Source organism: Varanus komodoensis, unplaced genomic scaffold (genome assembly GCF_004798865.1).
Source record: "Varanus komodoensis strain SLA01 unplaced genomic scaffold, ASM479886v1 scaffold7_3, whole genome shotgun sequence".
NCBI classification, from domain to species: Eukaryota; Metazoa; Chordata; class Lepidosauria; order Squamata; family Varanidae; genus Varanus; species Varanus komodoensis.
The window spans coordinates 15,387,729-15,408,898 of NW_025336480.1; positions in this window are offsets into that span (position 1 = coordinate 15,387,729).

Below are 21,170 nucleotides of genomic sequence, written 5' to 3' on the forward strand. Positions count from 1 at the left end.
CACCATACTTTGCTCAAGTCCCCTTCAGTGAAGCAGCTAATAATCTCTGACTTTAACAAGGGCACAATCTTATGCATGTTTAGGCAGAAAAAGGTGTACAACTCCCAGCATGCCCCAGCCATTCTTCTGTCAAAAGATGCACACAATTGTGCCTTTAGGAAAGCTTGTGTTGAAGACTTTGTCATGCAGCCCGAGATGGCCTCCTATTGTTCTCTTGTCCCAGCCTTTTCCATCACTAGAGTGAAAACACTTCTTTTAAGAGGGAGGGAGGGAGGGAGGGAGGGAGGTCAGGATAACTCACAGGATGAGCTGCAGTCCCTGAAATCTCTATCAATTCTGTGCTGCCTCTTACATTACCAGAGAGCAACTTGTCCCTTTACACTTATGCCTCAAACACTATCCATTAAATCTCTTGGCAACCATTGGCTCTTCTCTGCCTCCACAGCTTTCCTTCTCTGTTTACTTACTGATTCTGGGTATCTGGTGCATTAGCTGCCATCCAGCCTGAACTGTGTTGCATATCCAACTTCTCCATTCTGTCTTGAATTGAATAAGAAGTCTTTCATGCAAGTCTTTGTCTGTATTCAGTAGTTACTATCCCTTTGGAATATGTGTGAAATGCACCATTAATGGTTTTGTGCATTAATGTACTTGTAGGTTAAGTGCAGTAAGTAACAAAAGGGTGTAGCTTGAGTAGAAGGTGAAGCTGGTAAAAACCAATCTGAGCTACTACAGCCTCCTGGACATCCAAAATCTGCAACCAGTCCAAGGGACTTGCAGGAGTCTCCTGCAGCACCACAATTCAAAGGCCTCAATTCTTTGGCGCTCATGCTTCCTTATGGTCCAGCTTTCACAGCCATACATTGCAATTGGGAAAACCATAGCCTTGACTATACGCACTTTTGTTGGCAGGGTGATGTCTCTGCTTTTTAGTATGCTGTCCAGATTTGCCATAGCTTTCCTCCCCAGGAGCAAGCGTCTCTTAATTTCTTGGCTGCAGTCCCCGTCTGCGGTGATCTTGGAGCCCAGGAAAATAAAACCTGTCACTACCTCCATTTCTTCCCCATCTATTTGCCAGGAACTGAAAGAACTGGATGCCATGATCTCAGTTTTCTTAATGTTGAATTTCAAGCCAACTTTTGCACTCTCCTCCTTCACCCACATCAAGAGGCTCTTAAGTGCCTCTTCACTTTCTGCCATTAGAGTGGTATCATCTGCATATCTGAGGTTGTTGATATTTCTCTGGGCAATCTTAATTCCAATTTATGATTCATCTAGCCCCACCTTTCTCATGATGTGTTCTGCATATAAGTTAAATAGGCAGGGCAACAGTATGGAGCCTTGCCGAACTCCTTTCTCAATTTTGAACCAATCAGTGGTTCCATGTCCAGTTCTCACCGTTGCTTCTTGACCCACATATAGGTTTCTCAAGAGACAAATAAGATGGTCTGGTACTCCCATCTCTTTAAGAACTTGCCATGATTTGTTATGATCCACACAATCAAAGGCTTTAGCATAGTCAATGAAGTAGAAGTAGATGTTTTTCTGGAACTCCCTAGCTTCCTCCATGATCCAGCGTATGTTGGCAATTTGATCTCTAGTTCCTCTCCCTCTTCTGTACTTCCTGCCTGTACTTCTGGTAGTTCTCAGTCCACATACTCCTGGAGTCTAGCTTGTAGGATTTTGAGCATAACTTTGCTAGCATGTGAAATGAGTGCAATGGTGCGGTAGTTTGAGCATTCTTTGGCATTGCTCTTCTTTGGGATTGGAATGTAAACTGACCTTTTCCAATCCTGTGGCCACTGTTGAGTTTTCCAAATTTGCTGGCATATTGACTGTAGCACTTTAACTGCATCGTCTTTTAAGATTTTGAATAGCTCAGCTGGAATACTGTCTCCTCCACTAGCTTTGTTGTTGCTCAGACTTCCTAACGCCCATTTGACTTCACATTCCAGGATGTCTGGCTCTAGGTCAGTGACCACCTCATTGTGGTTTTCAGGGACGTTAAGCTCTTTCTTGTATAGTTCTTCTGTGTAATCTTGCCACCTCTTCTTAATCTCTTCTGCCTCTGCTAGGTCCCTGCCATTTTGGTCCTTTATCATGCCCATCTTTGCATGAAACATTCCCTTCATATCTCCAATTTTCTGGAAGAGATCTCTGGTCCTCCCTAGTCTATTGTTTTCTTCTATTTCTTTATACTGTTCATTTAAGAAGGGATTCTTATCTCTTCTAGCTATTCTCTGGAATTCTGCATTCAGTTGGGTGTATCTTTCTCTTTCTCCCTTGCCTTTCACTTCCCTTCTTTCCTCAGCTATTTGTAAAGCTTCCTCTGACAGCCATTTTGCTTTCTTGCATTTCTTTTTCTTTGGGATGGTTTTAGTTGCCACCTCTTGTACAATGTTGCGAACCTCCATCTATAGTTCTTCAGGCACTCTGTCTATCAGATCTAATTCCTTAAATCTATTTGTCACCCCTAACTGTATATTCATCAGGGATATGATTTAGGTCAAACCAAAGTGGCCTAGTGCTTTTCCCTACTTTCTTCAATTTAAGCCTGAATTTTGCAACAAGAAGCTCATGATCTGAGCCACAGTCAGCTCCTGGTCTAGTTTTTACTGACTGTATAGAGCTTCTCCATCTTTGGCTGCAGTCAAATAGTCAGTCTGATTTCTGTGTTGACCGTCTGGTGATGTCCATGTGTAGAGTCGTCTCTAGGGTTGTTGGAAAAGAGTGTTTGCTATGACCATCGTGTTCTCTTGACAAAATTCTACCAGCCTGTGCCCTGCTTCATTTTGTACTCCAAGGCCAAACTTGCCTGTTATTCCCATTAGCTTTTGGCTTCCCACTTTAGCATTCCAATCCCCCATGATGATAAGGACATCATTTTTGGGTGTTAATTCTAGAAGGTGTTGCAGACCTTTGTAGAACTGGTCAACTTCAGCCTCTTCAGCACCAGTGGTTGGGGCATAGACTTGGACTACTGTGATGTTGAATGGTTTATTTATTTATTTAGGGGACTTCTATGCCGCCCCATTCGCCGAAGCCTCAAAGCCTGGTTTGCCTTGGATTTGAAGTGAGATCATTCTGTCATTTTGGAGATTGTATCCCAGTGCTGCTTTTCCTACTCTTTTATTGACTATGAAGGCTACTCCACTTCTTCTGAAGGATTCTTGCCCGCAGTAGTATACCTGATGGTCATCTGAATTAACTTCACCCATTCCTGTCCATTTTAGTTCACTGATTCCTAAGATGTCGATGTTCAGTCTTGTCATCTCTTATTTGACAACATCCAGCTTGCCTTGATTCATGGATCTTACATTCCAGGTTCCTATGGAGTGTAGATCTGTACAGCATCGGACTCTCCTTTCACCACCAGATACATCTGCAACTGAGTGCCCTTTCGGCTTTGACCCAGTCGCTTCATTCTTTCTGGTGCTACTAGTACCAGCCCACTGCTCTTCCCCAGTAGCACACTGGACACCTTCCGACCTGAGGAGCTCATCTTCCGGTGTCATATCTTTTTGCCTTTTGGTACTGTCCATGGGGTTTTCATGGCAAGGATACTGGAGTGGGTTGCCATTTCCTTCTCCAGTGGATCACGTTTTGTCAGAGCTCTCTGCTATGACCTGTCCGTCCTGGGTGGCCCTGCACGGCATAGCTCATAGCTTCATTGAGCTACGCAAGCCCCTTCGCCACGACAAGGCAGTGATCCATGAAGGGGCTGTTAAAATTACAGTCCATGCAAATCCCTGGCAGCCCACTGACCGGCCATGTGAGTGGCGGCTAATGAGTGAAGTTGTTGCCTGGTGCCCTCAATCTTTCTGAATCTGTGCATGGCTGCTGGTGTGATCGCGTGTCAACAGAGAGGGCTCTGCGTGCCCCTTTGGGCACGCGTACCATAGGTTCGCCATCACTGCTCTAGTCCATGGCTTTCAATGGCCTCATCCAGATGCATCTTGCAGTAGATGTTATACAGCATGGGAAGCAAATTGCCACGCTCCATTACCAAAGGTCATGAGGCAGAGCCTCATGTCCTTTGTGCAAGCCTGGATAGTTCTTGAGTGTCCTGGGAACTGATTTCATGGAGCAGACACCCTCCTGAGCCCTGTGTCAAGTCTAATGCATTCTGGAAGGCTCTGTATTGGAAGCTGAATTACAGATAGCCCAGTCTTGGGGCTTAATCTAAAGTTCCAGAACTTTAGCTTTAATCTCAGGATTCCTAGGGCAATAAATTAAATCTTGGCGTGAGAGACTGGAGGTCAAATGGGCAAGCTATTGTCACAAGGCCTTCATTCTACTCCATTCTAAAGTTTAAACTACCTCCTTTGCCCACCATAACCTTTCCATCTCAGCAGCTCTCTTTTTCTGTGGGAGAAAAAGTAACAGGTGCCCCATGCAGAATAAATTCGGCTAAAAAATTCATTGGAAAGATGGTACTTATCTCACACTGAAGGTAAGTTAGTACTTTTAGTGCCTTGATTATTGCTACCAGACAATGATAGGACCCAGTTCTTTCACTAACAGATGCCACCCCTGAGCTCTAAAAAGCCGCCCACTTGGAGTCTCAAAAACTCTGCATCCCTGAGTGGAGTCCAGTTTGGAAACATTAACTCCACAACCAGCTCTCTCTACATCTACTCTGCATTCCTAATTGGTGCAGTTGCATGCAAACTGCTGATATGTCAGCCAGTGGAGGCCTTTCAGTATCCATGATGTTTTGGTAAGTAGAGCATGTTCAATACAGTGTCCCAAAGATGTGCAGGTAATGTAAGCTGAGCTAAAGGCAGACTTGATTAACCATCCTCATTTCATTGCGAGAAAGTGCCCCAGATTACATGATCCTTCTGGAGCATTCAAGTGAAATGTTGCTAAGATACGGATAGCTTCACATCCTGCACAAATGCATGTCCGGGCATGCCAACTTATCATTCAAGTCAAGCATTAAGAAGGAACATTGGGTAAGCAGGAGGTCTGCTTCTCTGACCTGTTATTCCAGGCTTGGCTGATAGCTCAGAAAAATGTCCTGTTTCTTCAAGTGGCATTCCTTAATGTCAGAAGAACACTGTGTGGGTGTGACAGTTGAAGAGGAATGTCACTCTTACTTAACTCTAGTATGCTAGTGAGTTTTTTTTAAGCAAAAAACCCCAAAACCCTCAGAATTTATTTATTATACTTATGTTCCACCTTCTTTCCTTCCAAGGAACTCAAGGCAGGTTACATCACTCTCCTCCTTCCCTCCTCCATCTTATCCTCACAACAGCAACCCTGTGAGGTAGGTTGGGCTGAGAGTCTGTGACTGGCCCAAAGTCACCCGTGTGCTCCATGGCTATGGCCCAGGTCACTTGAGTTCCACTCGTAAGCTCCTAGCCACTGCACCACACTGCCTCTTGACTTTATAGAGAAGCATGAGGAGCCGGGTAGGCAACTGGCTGACTGTGATGCTTTGGCCTACAACTTCCATCAGACCTGTCCAGATGGTGAACAATGGGAGTTTGGTGACCCTCCAGATGTTTTGGCCTACATTCCCACCCAGCATTGCACACTCCCTCTGCAGCTCTGCAGTGTGATGGTTTTATTCCTGCAAGCAGGATTCCTGCTTAGGATGTTGTTTTGTACAGTCTGTCAACATGGTCCCAAGGGAGACATGATATTGAATGTAGGAATGCATTTGACATGTCTTCTCCCACCCGCTTCCCGTGGTGCGTAGGGAGGGGACTTAACTGTTTCCCTGTGTGGTCCTACTAAAAATCCCTGTCCCCAAGTTTGCTCTTTGGCATGGGCGGGAAACAGTCGTGGTGCAGTGGAGGATTCCTTCCTGGGGCTAACAGCAGCCTGGAAGAGTAGCAGGACTGAAGCTGTTATTACTAAGGGCTTCTCTACATGAGTGGTTTAATTTGCAGTTTTATTGGAGCTTCTTCCTTTTTCATTGTGGAAGGAAAAATGCAGAGCTTTTTCTAGGGGCATGGTTTCTTTGCTTTTGTGTATATTCTATGAACCAACCACAAGGTGGCACTGTGAAATAGCTGCCCTAGATCGTGTAACGGATTTGTGGCTTCTTAGAAGGCTTTTGTTTCCTGATGTAATTTTTGCTTGGAGAGAGAGAGAGAGCGAGCGAGCGAGCGAGCTTGGGGAAAAGCGGAGAGTTTCTGGAGACAACAATGTTATGAAAAGACCCCACAAGCTTCCATGATCATAAGATCATGCTAAAAGGAAGAAACTTTTAACATCACATCTATTTGGCCCTAATATTGGAAAATGGTCTGCATTGCTGTGCTTTACCAAAGCTGCCATCTGTGCAAGAGCTTTTATAAACGTGTCAGAATGAGTGGGAGCCTCTGTGTCTTCCAAAATCAGAGCTGGTCTCTTCTGTGTAGTAATGAGTGTCATAATGCTTTTTTTAAACAGCATGAAAAAGAAATGAGAAATAAATTAAGGAGCTTTCCTTCCATTGCTCCATTTGCTTTCATGTGACACCATCTAGTGGCTGATTGACTTTACAGCTTCCATTTTCAAAACTCATCCTTAAATGAGACGAGGGGAGAGCTCCACAAATTTCTTAACTGCCCTGTCTCATTGTCGCAGCCATTAAGGGGTGACTCTGTGGCATGTTCTCCCCAGTGACATCTACTTGCTTGACCTAAGATCTGACCCCTGGAGGGTGAGGGAATCTCTTCCGCTTCCTGTACCACGCGGACAATTGGTGGGAATGCATTGTGTGGGTGATGATTGTGAGTAGTACTGATTGACTCTGGCAGTGAAGGATTTGACCCATTTAAAATTGTTGCTGCTTGGTGGAGTGCAACTTGTGTCACTGAAGGCCATAGTGATTGCTTTATGTACTTCTTCATTTTTACAGTACCGGTTGCTTCTCTTTTAAATTGTAAACCTGTGGGTAGAGCTTGTTTTATTTATAATATCTATCCAATTAGGACTTAGCAATTATTTATTTATTATTTATTACATGAATTTATACCCCGTCTGATTGCTTCGAGCGCTCAGGAAGGCTTACAAAATATATAAAAATACAATAAATATAAAACTACTATAAAAACATTATTAAAACAATATAAAACATCACTATAATGTCACTCTTAAAATGGGACTGTGAAAAAAGGGAAAAGACATAAAATAAAATCCTAAAAACATCTAAAAATTAATTGTTAAAATAACAATCAAATAAAAAGGTCTTTACCTGGCGCTGGAAAGAATATAGAATTGTATATAGAATTATACAATTATAAATACCACAAACGGTGTTCATATTGTGTTAGCTGTTTGTTACCCCATTGCCTGGGATATTAATCTTCAGAATGTCACAGCAGCCACCAACAAAGGTGCAGTGGTAATTCCAGTAATGCCGCATAGCATTAGATCATGAGCCGGTCAGCACCAGTGGGAGAGCTCCACTCGAGTCCCTTCCATTCACGAGGGTCCACAGGCACCTGCTTCTGCAGAACACATTCACCGCAGTCGGACCACATGCTAATGAATAAATGTAGTGACAGAACATGAGCTTGTGTTCCACATGAATTACGCAAGTGCCGGAGAAGTCAGAAGAAATGGCCCCTTACGCCTCCTTTGCTTTTATGCTTGGTTTTTAGCTCAATTAACTATGCAAAGTATCAACAGAGCAGAAATATATTTTTAAGGGAACTGACAGCTCCTCCTGCCCCCTCACAAGAAATTATGGAGGAGGAAAAGAGGTGCCGCTCCTTCACTCCACAGGGTGAAGCCAATGAGACTAGCACTACCATTCCCGTCCACCCATACGAAAGCAAGTGCAACCCTATGTGGACATTCCCATTAGTTAGGTCCACTGATGTCAATGTGAATTAATTGTGAGTACAGCCACTGAAGATAATCCAAGTAGACATTCAGCTTGTTGCTTCATGAGCATGATGATAATTGGATCAAAAGACATTGCAAACCTTGGGTTTTTGAAGGGGCAGATGGAGACATTTGCAAGTCAGAGGAACCGTGGGCGGGAGTGCGCAAGGGAGTTGGGAGACCACGAAAAGGATCTCCAAGGTGCTCTTGTTTTGCCAAGGCCTCCTCTTCACCCTTGGCAGTCCACTAAAACTGCTCCTCCTGACCCCAGAGGAGTAGCAGCGTGACCTTAGTACACACTGATTTCTATGCCGGGCAGAAAGCACCATATTAAAAATGACATAACCGCCTCAAAATCCCAGATACAATGGCAGAAACAGTGCAAGGAGGACAGGATGGTGCGAGTGTCTTGTGATATGCCAGTGTGTCAGTTTGATGAAAACGCTGAGTGTACTGCCCCTGGTATTACAGGATAGAGACAAACTGGATCCTCTTTCCTCAGAGTGTTTAGTCCAGAGCTCCTCAAGCATAGCCATGTGGGGGCAATGTAATAATGTGCAAGGACTGCTGGATTCAGCCGCTCTGGACTGCACAGCTTTAATACAGCCTCTGAAAGAAGAGCCAGGAGGGGAGGAGTATTTTTCAACGGTACAGTGCAGAGCAGATAAGCAGTCTGGTGTGCTCTGCAAAACACATCAGGGAAACTCAGAATATGGACAGCTCCAAAGCCTTTAAACAGAGCGCTGAGAAGAAGTGATCAGTTGCCAATTATTGAAGATGTATTGAAGAGACATTGCCAAACCTGCCCAAGACGGGTCTATTCTCCATCTGTATGTCAAAAATGTGGCCTAGCGTGTTGAGCTGGATGAAGAATGCAGTTATTTGGCAATGTCTGCCACACCCTTTGGCAGTGGGCACCAGTCCTGCTCTGGCTGCATTTCAAAACAGAGCAACACAAGGCTTATTTGGAAGGAATCTGGGTAACGGCTGAGGATGTGCCGGTAGTGGGAAAGGATGAAGACCTATAGCGAGCAGAGCAGGACCATGATCACAGACTAATAGCATTTCTGGAAAAAATGCAGAGAAAGGAAGATCAAATGGGCATTTGCTGACTTCAAGGAGCCTGATGGTAGATCTAGAAAAAATAAAAATTCTTTGAGCCAAACCAAGGCACCAAGATATCAAGGGAGTCCAGAGATTTCCAGGGATGGCCAACTATTTTGCTAGATGCATAAACCCTTCTCTGAACTTTGGGACCCTCAAGCAGTTGACACGTTGAGAAGCACTGTTCTATGGGATCATGCATGGCAGCTGGCAAGGGGAGGAAGCTCTGCAGTGTTGCAAGACAAGCCTGTGATCCAGTGTTGCTGCTGCTGCCTTGCGAGGGTCTGACCCCACCTGTGCGACTTCTAGTTGGCCTCCTTGCAAACTCAGGTCCAGCAGAGTGTCACCCTCTCCGAGCTGCAACAACTTGGGAGTTGGGGAATAAACATCAGGCCCCCATGGAGAAGAGCCTGTCCCAAAGGGGTCCACACCAAAGGGGACAATGCCAAAGGGGGTTAACTCACTGGGGAACCATGAGGCCAAGAGTTCCTTCCCCTGCTTGATAGGAGGAAGAGGTCTATTTGCCGAATTGGGACCTGCAGTCCTTTGTACATCGACTATCGTGGAAGGGTAATGCCAGGTTGTAACACCAAAAATGTGTCCAAGAAGAGGGGAGCGGTTGGGAGTTGGCATAGCCATCATGGTTACAGGGTGGGGTGTGATAGGGAAGGGGCCAGCTATACCATAATGAGAAAGGGAACAGTAGGGTGCTGGTCACCCTGAGGACCTTGTTGTCTATGCTGGATGGGGCGATAGTGATCTGAGAGTGGAGGAACCATTGTCCCAGACAGATCACTAACTGGTGGGGTTTAGACTCACTGGTGCTCCAATCCTGTGCAGGGGTGGAAGGCCAGTTAAGATGGTCCTCCCCAGGAGGCTGATATACCCTGGTGGAACTTGAAGATTTTCTTGTTGCTTCAGCAAAATGCCCTGGCTGATCTCTGGAATGAAGAAATGACCAGCATGGTAGGCACAATCACTCCAGAGTACCCTCCCTCACAAAGCAGAGCCACCCCAGCACCAGCGTTTTCTAGGGAGCCGGTGGTGATAAAATGAGTGAGATGACAGCTAAAGGTTGTGGAAAACACAGAGTGAATCCAACTTAACACAGGATAGGCCTATTTGAGGGTCTGCTCTGTGGCAATTTGGGCAGCAAAGACGACCTTTTCCTCCTGCTGCTGTTGCCTCTGCAAAGAACAGTTCTATGCAGCTGCTGTGGGCAGTCAGGAGTCTTTTATGCACTGACCTGCGAGATAACGCAGACCTTTCATCAGCCCGCTGTGAACTATTTGCTCAAAGTCATTCAGACCCGCTCCAGTTTGGATGCTGTGGTTGATGCAGACCCAGTGGTTGTGGCTTTGGCTCCTGCTTGTGCAGTGCTATTGACACTTCTTTGATTTGTACAATGTGAGGTTGTGAACAGGACAGGCAAGGGCCACCACATGCATTCTGGATACTTGCCCTTCTTGGCTCATGACAGCAGCCAAATGGAGACTGGCATGTACTGTGGCTAATGCCACTCTTGGAGTAGAAGAAGGCCGTGGTGAGACTCGTGCTGAAAAATTTCCCACTAAATCCCACTGTATCACATAGTCATCAAATTGGTGTAAATCACTTCTTCAGCTTTGGGGTGGTATAGAAATGAAACGAAACGAAATGAAATGAAGCATTTACTAGTCTCCACTTAGTAAGCATTTACTGCTCTAGTACCGTACCCTCCATTTTAGGGCACAGTACTAGCGCAAGTGGTGGTTCCAGGGATTCCTGGGTGGGTGAGAGGACGGACAGCCATGTGAGAGGGATGGTTGAACACGGAGCCCTGCACTGAGCAGGAGGGTGGGCCCAATGGCCTTCTGGCCCCTCCAGTGCTCCTATTATACGATTCTATGTAGAACCATTTCAGTCTGGCTTCAGACCTGATTATGGGACAGAAACAGCTTTGGCATCTTGGCAAATGCCTGTGCCAGGATCTTGCCGGAGGAGGTGCCCCTAGTAGTTATGGCGGATCTCTCAGCAGTTATTGATAGCACTGACTGTGGTATCCTTCTTGGCTGCCTTGCTGGGAGGCGGCACTGTCCTTCCATGTCTCCATTTCTTCCTGGAGGGGCAGAACCAGGGGGAGGCACTCGGGCACTCCCTTTTGGCTCTCTGGGCATCGACTCGTGGAGTTCCTCAGGGTTCTGCTCCGTCTCACATACTGCTTAGCATACACATGAAACTGTTGGGAGAGCTCGCCCAGTTTTGGGGTTTGGTGTCACCAGAGTGCTGATGAGACCAGCTGTTTTTCCTGCCTGACTCATTTCAAGAAAGCTGCCTTGTGCTGAATCAGTGCCTGTCACCAGTAAGTTATTTATTTATTTGCCACTTATCAGCTCAAAGGCTCCCTGGGCAGTTTACAAGTAATGGACTAGATAAAGGCAAACAAATCAAAGCTTAATCCAGGTAAGACAGAAGTGCTCCTGGTTAGTCAGGACACATATCAAAGCATAGGGAGTCGGCTGGATGGGATTCAGCTTATGCTCCCCCTGAAGACACATGTCCACAGCTTAGGGGTACTTCTGGATTCAACCCAGAGCCTGGATGCCCAGATGTGGGCGGTGGCCACAGTACATCTGCACAGTTAGAACCAGTGTACCAGCTGTTCAGTTACTGGAGATGCCTGATTTGGCCACAGTGACACATGCCTTAGTGACCTCCCATTTGGCTTACTGCAGTGTGTTCCCTCTGGGGCTGCCTCTGAAGAGTGCTTGGAAGCTCCATCTGGTTCGGGGAGCTGCTGCCAGAAAGCTGGCTGGGGCTGCTACAGGGAACACACACATGATTTACTGAAACAGCCTCACTGACTCACAGTCTGTTTCTAGGCACAATTCAAAGTGCTGACTTTGCCCTACAAACCCTGTACGCCTGGGGTCTGAGCGCTTGGAAAGACTGTATTCTCCCCTGTTAGGTTTTCCACACCCTCAGATCCTCTGGGGAGGCCCTTGTCTTGGGCACACCTTCTTTGCAGGCATGTGTGGTGGAAGCATGAAAGGACCTCCTTGGTGGCTGCCCAGAGGCTTTGGAACCACCTTCCCAGGAGGGCTAGATTGGCATCATCCCGGTTATGCTTCCAGAGGCAGGCAAAAACTGTTCTGTTCTGGCAGACCTTTGGGAATATTCTGGACCTATGAGATTGTGTTGGACTCTCTCTGTTGTCTATGTTATTTTTTCTACTGCATAGTTTTTGTATTTTATATAATTTTAATAGTACAGTTGATTTAATTATATTTTAAAATTTACATATTTCTCTTAATGTTTTAATTCTGTTAATTTTGTAATGCTGTAAGCTGCCTTGAGTCTCAGTATAGGGATAGGTGAAATATAAATAAATACAATGATATTAATGGAGCAACATAAAGATATATTGCAAATGGGAAAGGAAATTATTGCAACAGCTCTCATCTTGAAGAGGAACAGCAAACTGGAATTCACCAGTAAAAACAGTTAATAAACGGCTTGGGAAAGCAAAAGCAGCAAGGGCATTAAGCCCTTCTAGATTGAAAGGCCTGAATGCAAGCCCGATACAAATATTAACGCTGAAGAACAAAGACACCTTTACCAACAAATGCGCACATCCTTTAAACTAAGGAGATGGCACCACCAGAGAAAGGCTTTGTGTTACAACCAATCAGGAAGAGCCCGGGGAAATGCTGAAAATCCTAACAAAGCAGGACAGAGCCTGGCAGGAAGCAGCCATAATTCACCATGACAGCTCCCAGTCATATAAGAACAGGTGGAGAGTAACAGAAGACATTTCGGGGAAAGAGAAGACTCCAGTAAGGCCATGAATCTGAATAAGGGACAAGCATGCAATCAGCAGAGGATCCCGTAGGATGAGACAAGCAGGGAATCCTTTCCATGTGCTGAAGGGCAGGCACACACCGGAGTGCAGTCCAGGGAAGACTGGCAGGAAAGGAGACATGTTGCCAGTGCACGTGGAGTCCTCTGAGGAGCAGAACAAGGCGTGGCAGCTGAAAGATGTCATCACTGAATCCAGACACGTTCAAAATGGGTGAGGTATAAAAGACCCGCACACCCAAAAGACAAAGCATAAATTTCCAGTGTGCCCTTTACCTGTCTTTGTGAAAGGAGAAGAGATGGAAGCAGCTGTGGGGATACTTTGCATACCTGGGGAGGATCCAGGAAGCTGCTGAGGGCGGCATCCGCTGCTTTGAGGCGAGGGGAGAGCCGCAGCCAAGAGAGGGACACGAACAGGCCTTGGGAGGCAGGTACAAGACTGTGGGGTGCAGAGCACCACGTCCAAAACACTGGTCAGGTTCCGTGAAAATTACGCGGAAGTCATTTGCTGCCGTATATGGGAGTGCGACCGCACCCACCAGACTCCTCCTCAGTTATTTCTTACTACAACCCATTGGGGAAAACCAAGGGCAGGAATGCAGAGACTGCAGGGAAGCAACCCAAGACTAGCAAAATGAAACATTGCTCCAGTTGCTTTCCTGTCTAGTCCCAGGATTGTTTTGGCCCCCGAAGAGAACATCCAGGCCCAACCAGTTGTAAGGTTGCTGCAGTAACGGATACTGTTTTTCTGGTTCCCTCACAGGGCCGGCAGGCGCTGGGCCTGCTGGCCTGCCTCTTGAGGAGACCCACACGCAGACTGCCACCTAGTCTCTCTGCTGCCCATTTAGCCCTCCAAGGAGTGGCTCAGTTGTATCAAACGGCTTCCTTGAGATACTGAACAGCTTTGCATTTTAAAAATAGCTTCCAGTTTTCACTAGCCTCTGCATTTTGTAACAGAAATGGTGGGGCTTTGGTTTTTATGAAAGCCAAGGAAGTCAGAAGGAATAAAGTTAATCTTAGCTTAATGGGGGCTAATATGCTTTCCATTAAGCATTCAATATTTGTGGTTACTGCAGGATGCAATATAAATACGTTAACAAGATACATGCCCTTCATGCTAATGTTTTATGCTAATGCATGCTTTGTTTCCGCTGCCAAAAACAAAGCATTTCTTTACTAGTGTACCTACTGCAAGAAGGTGGGGAAATTGAATATAACAAACGTTGTGCCAAAAAGTAACTCATTGTGGCTATCGAGGAATTGTTTGAAAGTATCTCTGGATTTCCTTTCATGTATTGCTCAGAAGTGTAATTTTGGTTCTTTGCTATGTTGGCTAGAGATTTATAGAATGGAATGTTTGTACTCTTCATTCATAATTGATAGCATATTAATTAAATCCAAGTGACAGGCCAAGCCTGCATGCCTTTTAGAGGAGTCCCTGAATATTATTCTTGAAAATATCCACAGGGATAGAAATACAGATGACTCTGTCAAGTCTGAGTCTCCCTTTTCATTCTCCAGCACCCCTTAACAAGATACATACAAGAATCACCTCAGGGCCACAGGATCAGGTCCTCCAGGGCTTGATCGGTTTGAATTTCCCTCTCTGTGGCCCAGCCACTGTTTGCAAAATCTGCCCAGATCACGCTTTTGTTGTTCATCAGGACTGCCTCATTGCAGAATTTTATGAGGTGGAATTCCAGGATGTCCTTGCCTTAATTGTGTAGCTCTTCCTTGGTTTCCCAAGGTTTCCATCTTTTGCTTAGTAGGGGAAAAAATCAAGGAAGAAAAGTCAGAACAGCTGTTTTGATTATTAGTACTAGTACCTTTTCTGCTGGAAAGCACCTTTTTGTTGAGCAGCTGGGAAAAGATAAACATTTCCAGGCTGAGTCTCAGGTGGGCCTATGCCTTTTCCTACCGGCAAGCTACTAAAGTGAATTAAATAACTTGTAGCTAAACAGTTTTCATTCTATTTTAAAAGAACTTACAATTTTTGATATAATCTCTGCCTAGTGCTTGAATACATTCACTCAATTGGAAACTGACGTTGATTTACTGTACATGCCGATGAATGTCTGTTCAGAAGTAAGTCCCATTACATTTCATGGGCTTACTCCTAAGTAAATGATCCTGTCTAGTTTCATTTTGCCAACTGAACATCTCTGTTCTCCGGAGTGATTGTCAAAGGCTGAATTCCTAAGCACATTTATGTAAAAATCATTTGCACTGAAATTAAAAGGAATTTCTTCCTTGTAAATTTAGTGAGGAATACAAGACAAGGTTCACCATGGCAGATTGTCCTGAACACCTAACCTTACACATTTCATAACCAAGGGAGGTAGATACAGGTTGTGGTTCAATGCAAGGATTCGTATCTTTTGTGCTGCTTAATTAGACATGCTAAGGAATGACCCCTGACCGTGATTATGTACGGTTTCACCAAACTATGGTGCTTTTGCAAATCGGTATTGAGTGTTTTGGAGAATAAGGGAGCACAGAGGCAACCTTCATCTCTGTGCTCCTCCTGCCCTCCACTGGATGGCCATAACCCTCCAAGTTTGGAGGGTATGGGCAGTTGCACTTAATTGCACCTTTAAAATATTTTATCTTAGGGGTCTGTTTAAAGTTTACTTTTCAGTTGCAGACAATATTTTGCAAAATGCTGGCAGCTTCTATGCATTTTCTGGGCGATTATTTATAAGCATAACTGCTGCTGCTGCTGTTCAGGAAATAAAAGATACCGACTAAACAAACATTATTGTTATATAAGGAGTTGCTAACTTTGAAAAGTGGACTGGCAGAATTCTAACAAAGTTTCCAAGGCTAAGAACTGCTTTGGCTGGGCAAACATAATTCACATGTTATCAGTCAAACTAATGGAGCACCAAGGCTAAATTACGTGTTATATTAAATAGATAGTGCTGGCTGTTCTAATCCTTTTCTTTTATTTTAAGGGAACACAGAGTGAGGCTGGACTGGGACATGGTTGAACTTCCCACCCAGCCACTCACCCTGCCCCCCGCCCTTCCTTAATTTACTACCCCATGCAGGGGCAAAAGCAGAAACAGCCTTCCAGTCAGGATGTTCTAAAATTCTGTTCATTGTAAGAGAATAGTCACCTTAGAATCAGAAAAGGAACTTGAAGGAGCAAATATTTCCATCCGTGCTGCTGTAGAATAGTGAGTACAGTGCAGGAGCAAGGGGGAAGATGCTAGGTCTGTCCAATTTGAATAATCTGTCAATAACATAAACCGATTCAAGTAGTCATAAGATAAAAAGCACAGTACATTTTTGTTTTAAGAATAACAAGCAGAACATTAACTGGGGAAACCTTCTTTTCTTGGTTCAGCTCCTAGACATTCTGAGAGCTTTGAGTATGGGGAAATATAGATATGAAATAATAATTCATTTGACACACTGTGGTTATTTCTGTGATCTGTATGGCAGTGGTCTATAGTGAATTTTTGGGGATGCTGCTGAGATTTTAATGGATTAAACAAATGAAGAAAAGCAGTGCCATAGAGCAAGATGGTGTGGACTTGTTTGTGTTCACATGTTTGTGCATATTTCTACCAAATGTTCAGGAGGCAACACATTTTTAAGTTTACATTTTAATATTTGAACTGAAAAGCAGGTTTTCTCTTCAGCTATGTAGATGGCTGCAAAGGAGATTTCATAGAAGTCTCTTTTTTGCATGTACGCTGAGTTTTGACAACATTATTTTATTTTTAAAGTAATGCTAAGTCTGTTATGAATCCTAACCATGAGTGCATTTGCTCTTCCAATTCTCAGATGCTGTTTAGTATTTAAAGGTGAGGAAGTCTGATTTCAGAAAGAAGTAGCTATATTTTCCTTGACCTGCTATTTCACAGCATCTCGGGGCTGCTGTAATCACCCCCAGCTTTGCAGCTCAATCTTATGCATGCATGTCTACTCAGAAGTAAGTAGCTCTCTTCTCATTAGAGCAAGAGGGGTGAGGATTACATCCTCATTGTGCAGTGCTGATTGTGTGGCTGCTTTCATGGGAAACTGTCAGTAGACAAGCTGATACTCTATAGAACAATCTTTTGTCTTGCCAGAGAACCCGCAGGCTCTGAGGATTCTCTGGGGTTTATTGTTAAGCAGACATTTGAAGACTTAGCTGCTTTTGAATTTAAGGAAGTATTATGTTATTAACAATGCTAGCATCACATCTCTAGACGAACAGGCCCTACACGTTCTCATTTCCAAGAACAGTCTGTGCTGTTTCTATTAAAGGTGTGTCAGTGTCAGGGCAGCAGAAAATGAGGCAGGTGCACCAGGACCTAGGCAACAGGAGCCAAGGAAATACAGGGTCTGAGACCACCCAATAGCTAAACCCAGTAGCAAGCAGGCCAGGACCTGGGAGTACATCATGGAGCAAGACAAGGCGTTGTCGCAAGAGGTCAAGAAGCAGCAAGACAATAGAGCACAGGGAGGGACAAGCCAAGCCAGAGGCAGCTTCTGGAGGGAAGAGCCAGCCGCTATGTAGCTCTTCCCACAGGGCTGCCTGGTGGTGCTCATGAGTGCCCTGGCAGCTGCAGCAGGGTCTGGGACGAATCCTGCATTATTCCAGTGCTTGCTCAGTAGATGGAATTGTGGAGCTGCCTGAATCCTGACAAGGTGACAGGCTCTTTCCTGGCAAATGCACTTGCCATTCTGACGCAAAGAATCGCCTGTTCATTGTCACCACCGTTCCTCCTGCTCACCTCCACAAAGTCTAGCCATAGTCTGGGGAAAATAGGGTGGAAGCTGCAATATCCCCACGTGGCCCAATTAAAGGCACACCTGCTCTGGATGAGTCGAGGTGCTACCAAGAAAGCATGAAATTAGACATTTTAAGAGTTAGGTGGCTAACCCTTATCCTTGATGAATATATTGATCCATTCAAGTGTATTTTATACACTCAAGTGTGGCTTGTGGTGATGGTTTATGGAATAAGAAACTCTCAGGAAAAATGGAGAATTGTCATGTTGCCACACTCTTCTTTCTCCCACCGAAACTGACTACATCACTGTAATGTGTTGAATAATTCACGGGCATTGAGGCCTGGTCAAGCAAGGCAAAGCACTACTTCCACTCCACCAAATATTTTGAAGACAGAATGAGTCTGAAAAGATTTGCATAAAACATGCTTAAACTGAATAGTGCAGGAAAATGTGCCAGTACTTACACTGACAGGAGATGGCCTGCTTTGGCACCCACATGCGTAGACGGAGGGCATGTGCTGGATGATCAGAATTATCAAGCTTAGAGTTTATGATCACATTCCCTTAGAATTCTGAAGCCAATGAACAGAGACTGTGTGAATTAAACTTTGGCTTTGGGAATGTAACCAAGCTTGAATTTAACTCTCTGATCATAGGCTTGTCAGTGTTATAGAGACTGCGAGAGCCTGTGGTTGTGTACCACACTTTGATGAGCCACAATGTCAGGCAAATCCTGCCATTCCCCAACCTTCTATAAGGAGGTGCAAGTATATCTAAAGCACTCACATGTGTTAGGAACCATTTCTAAATTCCTAGCTTGAGAGGGTAGAAATTATGGATTAATCTCAGTTTGAAGTATCTCTTCTTCCACAGATAAAGAGGAACCTTAAAGATGGACTTGGTCCACTTGGAGTCAGACCCACCTTCTTAGATGTGGTTACCACAGACGTGGTGCCAACCAAATTGTCCTGTGTCACACAGTTGAGTTGAGACTAGCCTCACCCAGTATAAATTGGTTTTTGCCACTTGCAGAAGAACAAAAAGCAGCCAGTCAAGTGTTCCCCAGCTCGGAGCAACTGTCTGAAAAGGATCACTTACTCATATTCTCTGGAGTACAGCTCTTGCAAACAATATTTCTTTGGCACTGGCTTGTGAGCAGGTTCAGTCTCTCACACAAAATGTTGCCATGGGAATGCTTAGACAAGCAATCTCAGGGCAAATTCCCATGGAAGTCCAAAAGTTGATGCAGCCTCAGTTGAAGAAGTTGCAATCCTGACAGACATGCCTCCTAGAGTCCCACACAAAACATCTTCTGGTTATTTCTAATAATCACTGCTGCAAGCAAAAATATGAAATTATACCCAGTTGTGCCCTGGGAGCCCACTCAGACTCAAATTGCTACCTTTCTTATAAGGTTTGGGTATATCTGCTGCCTGCAATCTGCTTTTTCACTTAGAACTCCAGAAGACCAGAAGATTATCCTCGTGAAATTGGGTGCAGCGAAAGGCTAGAGCCAACTCTAGATTTGGCATCAGTTGTTGCCTCCACAGAGAGGGCCACTGGTGAATGTAAGCAAGCAACCGGTGTATTTAGGTTACTGTCAGTTCCCATTGTGATCATAGCAATTTCACCAATTGTAGTAACATTCACTTAGTTTGGAGCATTGTGCTGGATTAAATCCCTGGCATGGAGACTTGGCAAACTGGGAGACTGCTCTGGAGCAGGACACTTGTGTTACTGATGTGGGTGAGGAGACTCACACACCACCAGAGGAGGAGATGTTGGCAAGATGCCTGGGGCCGAGCATGTGCAGATATGACCCTTGATATTTGGTAGGCTGCTTGGCCTTAAATGAAGCAAAGCAGGGCCTGGAAACATTGCAGGACAAATGGGACAATTTCACAAAGGATTATGCCCGAAGGCGGCAGCAGTGAGACACATATCCCAAACGTGATTTAGCAACACCACCTAATCTCCCCATACTTAGACTGGGCACAGCAAACAGGAACATGGATAGGTGAGCAGAGAAGCGATTTCACTCCAGGTGTGGCATAACCATCAACAGGGATTTCCCCAACCCCGGGTGCTGCAGTGTTGGACACAGCACTCCCTGTCCACCACAGCTTTTATGTGCTGAACTCCACCCCCAAAATAGGTTCACCACTATGCAGCACCACGGACAGCTCTTTTAAAGCTCAAAATAAAAGTGGCAATTGATAAGAAGCTCCGCTGAAAGGGGAGAAACCAGATTTCGACTGTCCCTTCAAGAATCCTGCTGACTTTAGTAGCAAGTCATCACAAACCTTGGTTTAAAACCAATCCTGGCTATACCCAACAGTCGTCTTCTTTCATTTTACGTTCTGCAGCAGACCTAGAGCTGCTTGTATTTTGGTAATATTTGCATAAGAACCCCAGTTGTCGGGTTCACAATGTTCTGGGCATCATTGAGGCCAGGTTTGACTCTGCTGCGGAAAGCATGTGGGGTGCATGACAATCCCTGCTGTATCCACGGGTTCTTGCTCAGCAGAAAGCATTCTAAGCCATGTAAAGTGTGATTCCATTCCGTCCAAGCTTCATCAGGCTTATTTTTCTCAGATTATCTCCTCTGGTCATGGAGGTCTCCAATCTAGCAGAAATGGTGACCTGAATATAGCCTCGCCCAGGGCTTTTTTCAGGACAATCCACTGGGATCACAGGAAATGTATCTTTCAGCCCCATTCTATTCCAAAGGTCCTTCTATACACATTGTAGCCTCCCACTTACGTTCCCACTAATGTGCTTTTGTGAGTGTGTGTAGAAATTCTATGTTTGGAAACAGCTGCATCCTGGTCACTCTGGGGCAGTGTGATAAAATAGACATAGTACACAAGGAAGATTGTTGGAGGGAACTGAAGGTAGTGCATACATAGTGTTGGAAACTGGAATGTGCATGCATTTTCGGTATAGGTAATCCAGGCTCTGCTCTTGCCCCTGGCATTGATGCCCCACCCATCCCGAGCAGAAGCTTCGGCTTGCTCCTTGCATCTCCTGTCCTTGCAGTCTCAGCACGAGAGCTCTTTTTTCTGCCCCCAGCACTGCTGAGGTTCCCTGTGCTTGGCTTCAGCCCTCACGGCTTCCTCAGGACCAGCAGCCGGCCCAGCCCAGACGTTCTACGCAGATTTGTGGACTAGACCTGCAGGCACTGGAGCCCTCAGCCTGGCAGCTGAGCAGGCCTCTGAACCAATTTCCCCACAACATGAACCCAGAGCAGGGACGTCTCTCTTACCAATTCTTTTTGTTTCATTTGCTTAATATGCACGAGTTTATAATATATGAACTGAATCCATTCTAGAAATCATAAAGTGCCTGTTGTTGCCCAGCTAATTCCCAGAACTAATTACTGTGCAGGTTCTTTTTTCTTGTGTGTTCCCTTAAATGCTCTGGGAGACGTGTACACAGAGCTGTGTGTGTGCCCATGTGCAGCACTGTGTCACTGGCGATAAGCTGCAAAGGCCCCTTAGGGTGCAGTCCTAGGGCTGCCGACCTTCATCTTGGGGCCATAGATTCTTTGGCATCCCAGCACTGAGCTCCAACCCGCCCCTCAAACTGGACCAGAAAGAACTGCACTGCCTGCCTTTCTGAGAGCAGATGTGAACCTCAGAGGGGGGAAAAATGCATGCAATTGGGGCAGGGAAG